Raw genomic sequence first — 5,593 nt, 5'->3', positions numbered from 1 at the left:
ATGGGGTCTGACTTTTTTTGAAAAAAGATTTTTAGTTGTGCTGTTAAAAACTTCTACACTTTATGTTCTCTATTAGGAAAGGACATTGAAATTTTCTACTATGTTCTATTAATTTTTGTAGTTCTAGCATTCTTTCATGTTTCAATAATATGTTTTAATATGTTTTAATTTTGTTGAATGCATACAATTTAGTATTGTTTTTTGTTTGACAGCCACACCCAGTGGTGCTTAAGGCTTTTTACAAGTTTTGTGCTCAGGAATCACTCCTGGTGAACTCAGGGGAACAACTTAGGTTTCCAAGAATTGAACTCATGTTGGCCATATGAAAAGCAGGCACCCTATCTGCTGTTCTATTGCTCTGGACCTCCATTATTGATTTTTATTATTTTTATTTTGGCTTTTTTATTTTATTTTATTTTTATGGTGGAAAAGAAATTGTATTTAGCATTAGCCAGCTGGACTGTTTAGATGATCCCAATTTTGTTGGCAACATCCAAGGCTTCATAATCAGGAGCCAGCCGAACATATGCCTTTTTCTCTCCATCAGGTCTAATCAGGGTGTTGACTTTGGTTACATCAATGTCATAGAGCTTCTTCACAGCCTGTTTGATCTAGTGCTTGTTGGCCTTGACATCCACAGTGAACACAAGTGTGTTGTTATCTTCTATCTTCTTTCATGGCTGACTCAGTAGTCAGAGGAAAATTGATGAGGGCATAATGGTCAAGTTTGTTTCTCCTGGGGGCGCTCTTCTGAGGGTATTAGGGTTGCCTTCTCAGCCGCAGCATTTTGGTCTTCTGAAGGTGGGTGACATATGAATCTCTTTCTTTTTCTGGCTGTGGACGCCTTTCAGCACTGCTTTCTTGGCCTTCAAAGCTTTGGCTTTGGCTTCAACTTTGGGAGGGGCAGGGGCTTCCTTCTTGGCATTCGGTGCCATCTTCGTAAAAAGGGCTTTTTTATTTTATAACTTTATAATGTCATCAGATTAGTTACAGACATTCAATATTCCAACACCAATCCCACCAACATTACACATTCCCACCACTATTATTTCAAAATTTCCTAACGACCCCTTAAGCCTGCTCCCATAGCAGGTCCTCAATAATTTATTTTTATATTTCTTGCTATAAATAATTTGCTTAAAGGATGATCAGAAAATATTTCCTTAGAAGAAAGCTAGTAAAGATTGTTTTATCTCACCCTGGAGCCATTAAATCCTTGTGTGAGAGATTACTAACATGCTGTTACAGGTTAAATCTTCTGTGTTTATATTCTGTTAGTCGAGATTGACTGACTTCCACATTACAACCCATCCAATCAGCTGCGCTACTCTTGGTTTATCAGTGTTGTAGAGTTTGAGATGTTAGGGTGTCCAAAATATTTTTCCTCTGGAAATCCACCCTTTATTTATTTTTTATTTTTTAAATGAATCACCATGAGGTAGTTACAGACTTACAAACTTTCGTGCTTATGTTTCAGTCATACAATGTTTGAGTACTCATCCCTCCACCAGTGCCTATTCTCCACCACCAATGTTCCCATTATCCCTTCCACCACCACCCCACCACCCCATCACCTCCCCCTCCCCCGAGGCAGGCACATTCCCTTCATTCCCTTTTACTCTCTCTCTTCCTTTGGGTGTTGTGATTTGCAGTGCACTGCACTGTAGCACTATCCTCCTGTTGTTCATCGATTTGCTGGAGTGGGCACCAGTAATATCTCACAACAAATTGTGAGACTTGTTGTTACTGCTTTTGGCATATCGAAAACGTCACGGGGAGCTTGTCAGGCTTTGATGTGAGGGCGAGATACTCTCCGTAGCTTGCCAGGCTCTCCAAGAGGGGCGGAGGAATCAAACCCGCGTCGGCTGCATGCAAGGTAAATGCCCTACCCGCTGTGCTATTGGTTTGCAATACAGGCATTAAGTGGCCATCATGTTTGGTCTACAGTCTATTTTCAGCACACATATCCCATCCCAAGTGGGCCCCCCAAGCATCATTTTTTTGGTGTTCCTTTCTCTGTCTGAGCTGCCTTTTCCCCCAGCATGTGAGGCTGACTCCCAACCAGTGGAGCAATCCTCATGGTCCTGATCTCTACTATCTTTGGGTGTTAGTCTCCCATTCTGTTACTTTATATTCCACAAATAAGTGCAGTCCTTCTATGTCTGTCCATCTCTTTCTGACTCATTTCATTTGGCATGATACTCTCCATGTTGATCCACTTATATACAAATTTCATGACTTCATCTTTTCTAACAGCTGTATAGCATTCCATTGTGTAGATGTACAATGTTTCTTTATGCAGTCATCTGCTCTCAGGCACTGGAGTTTTTTTCAGATTCTATTGTAAACAGTGCTGCAATGAACATGCAAATGCAGATGTCATTTCTACTATACTTTTTTGCGTCTCCGGGATATATTACCAGAAGTGGTATTGATGGGTCAAATGGGAGTTCAATCTCTAATTTTTTTGAGAAACGTCCATACTGTTTTCCAGAAGGGCCGAACCAGTCAGCATTCCCACTGGCAGTGAAGCAGAGTCCCTTTCTCCCTAAATCTATGCCAACACCGGTTGCTTTTGTTCTTTTGGATGTGGGCCAGTCTTTGTGATGTGAGATGATATCTCCTTGTTTTGATCTGCATCTCCCTAATGATTAGTGATGAGCATTTTTTCATGTGCCTCTTTGCCATTCAGATTTCTTCTTTGAGAAAGTTTCTTTTCATTTCATTGCCCCATTTTCCGATAGGATTGGATGTTTTCCTCTTGTAGAGTTCAACCAGTGCTTTGTTTATCCTTGATATCGACCTCTTATCAGAAGGATATTGGGTGACTATCCTTTCCCATTCTGTAGACTGTCTTTGTATTCTGGTCACTGTTTCTTTTGAGGTGCAGAAGCTTAGTTTAAGATAACCCTATTTGTTTATCTCTGTTTCCACACGCGCAGTCAGTGGTGTGTCATCTTTGAAGATACCTTTAGCTTCAATATCATGAAGGGTTTTGCCAACCTTGTCTTCAATGTACCTTATGGATTCTGGTATGATGTTGAGGTCTTTAATCCATTGTGATCTGACTTTTGTGCATGGTCTTAGGTAAAGGTCTGAGCCAATTTTTTTTTGCATATGGCTGTCCAGTTTTGCCAGCTCCATTTGTTAAAGAGGCTTTCCTTGCTCCACTTCACATTTCTCGCTCCCTTATCAAAGATTAGATGATCATATATTTGAGAGTGTGTGTAAGGATATTCAATCCTATTCCTTTGGTCTGTGGCTCTGCCTTTGTTCCAATACCATGCTGTTTTAAGTTTTAAAATTAAAATTTATAAAAGTTGGGGAAGGTGATGCCTCCCATCTTCTCTTTCCCAAGAATTGCTTTAGCTATTCATGGGGGTTTGTTGTTCCATATGAATTTCAGGAGCGTTTGATCCATTTCTTTGAAGAATTTCATGGGTATCCTTATAGGGATTGCATTGAATCTGTATAATGTTTTGGGCATATTACCATTTTTACAATGTTAATTCTCCCAATCCATGAGCAGGGGATATTTTTCCATTTCCTCATGTCCTCTTTTACGTCATGAAGTAGTGTTTTGTAGTTTTCTTTGTACAGGTCTTGTATCTCCTTAGATAAGCAGATTCCGAGGTATTTGATTTTCTCGTTATGATTTTGAACCAGATTGGTTTTTTATGTCACTTTCTTCTCTCTCATTATTTGCGTATATAAAAGCCATGAAGGTGTCCAAAATTTTTAACAGGGTGGTACTGTCACTGTCCTCCCATTGTTCATGGATTTGCTCTAGCAGGCCCAGTAACATATCCATTGTACAATTGTTACTGTGTTTGGCATATTGAATATGTCATGGGTAGCTTGTCAGGCTTTGCCGTACGGGCGAGATACTCTTGGTATCTTGCTGGGCTCTCTGAGAGGGGCAGAGGAATCGAACTCAGGTCAGCCATGTTGGCTGCTTACAAGGCAAATGCCCTACCCGCTGTGCTATCACTCCAGCCCAACAGGGTGGTACAGCTGGAGTTAAATTTTAACTGGCTTGCAGCTTTGGGGCATCTGTGAAACTGCAGGGGCTTCCAGAAGTACTGGAGATGGGGAGAGGTATCCCATCCCTGCCTCTGTGAAAGCCTGGAGATTTCAGGTCACAAAACACATATAACTTGACTTTTTCAACAAATTAGTTTCTTGATGAGGCTTATCTGAGATGTAGTGTGTGGCCTGGAGCATGGCAGCAACTGTGGAAGTTTTTGGCTGCTGGGGCTCTGTTTGGGTGGGCACTTGACTCACCTGTCTCCCTCTGGGGTGCTCCTGACAACTCAGCCTTGCTCGGGGTCCAGGAGAAATTCTCAATTGTGGATTTTAAAAACTAAAACTTATTTGTCACCATGGAGAGCCTGGAATTTTCTTTTTGTTTTTAAGTTTATTTTAGTCACGGTGATGTTCAATACTCTTAATTATTGGGTTTCATGCATAAACGCTTCCAACTCCACACACGTCACCTTTCTGCTCCTGTCACCAGTGTCTTAGTGTCCCTTCCCACAACTCCCAATACTGCCATCCATCACCCCACCAAGGTAAACTTGATTTTGTAGATCAGTTTTCAGTTTCTGTTTCCTTTGTTCACTTGTTATTCCCTTATTATGCTTCTTTATATATCACAAATTAGAGCTATCAGATATCATTCTGTATCTCTCTCCTTATGTGAAATCTGAATTATAAATAGATCCACTGATTGGTGGCTGCTCATATCCAGCAGCTCTTAAACTTTATCATCTGTCTCATGCTCAACTGCTTTTCCAAAACTACGACTACTTTTACCATGAGACTACACAAGATTTCCCAATTCAAACTTGAGCTTCAGCTTTTAAATTTTGCTGACAAAGATATCATGAAGCAGGTAAATCAATTGGTGAGCTTTTCCTATGCCTTTTCCTAAAACTGTCTGAAATCAATTTATCAACCACCTCTTTCACGTTATTTGATTGCACCACTGGGATCATGATTTCTATCACCTTCCGTATCTGGTGATTTGCTGTTGCTGAGCATAAGAGGTCCTCAGAATCAGATGGTTGCATTTCTTCTTGAAACCAATAGAATAGACCATCAAATAACTATCAATCATCTTGACATCAATATGAGTTTCAATCATGATCTGCCATTTTTGACCATGGAGTGTGTTTTACCCACCATCAGAGTTAGTCAGGCAATTTTTGCTCTAAGCCTCTTCAGTAATTAGCTTGAATTTCCTCAATACAGCTTCATTGTTCTGCAGATCAGCCTGGCTCACTTCAAATATACAACACTTGAGGCCATTGGATGCAGTTTTGATTTCTTGTGTTCTTGGAACTAACTTTTTTCCTAATATTTCTAACGTTAAACATGGCTAGTGCTTTCACATTATGACTTTCTTTATTAGAAAATAGATCAATTACTTTCCTCATAGCTCTCTTTTTGCTGCCTTAAACACTATAGTGCTACTCAAAGAATCAAAAAATCAAGTTTAGGGCTTTTTAAAAATATCTCCTGGTCAGTTGAGGCTTTTATGATTTTTGCTTGATGCATTTTTATTGGAATTATTAATATAAATGGACATGTT

The 5,593-nt window shown here is 39.9% G+C and overlaps 1 pseudogene; it reads right to left on the bottom strand.

Annotated features, from left to right (window-relative positions):
- Positions 1-421: 421 nt before the first annotated feature.
- LOC130039422 (60S ribosomal protein L23a-like) lies at positions 422-935 on the bottom strand (annotated as a pseudogene).
- Positions 936-5,593: the final 4,658 nt, after the last annotated feature.

Source organism: Sorex fumeus, unplaced genomic scaffold (assembly GCF_029834395.1).
Source record: "Sorex fumeus unplaced genomic scaffold, SorFum_2.1 ptg000086l, whole genome shotgun sequence".
NCBI classification, from domain to species: domain Eukaryota; kingdom Metazoa; phylum Chordata; class Mammalia; order Eulipotyphla; family Soricidae; genus Sorex; species Sorex fumeus.
This window is presented reverse-complemented; position numbering and strand designations above follow the sequence as displayed.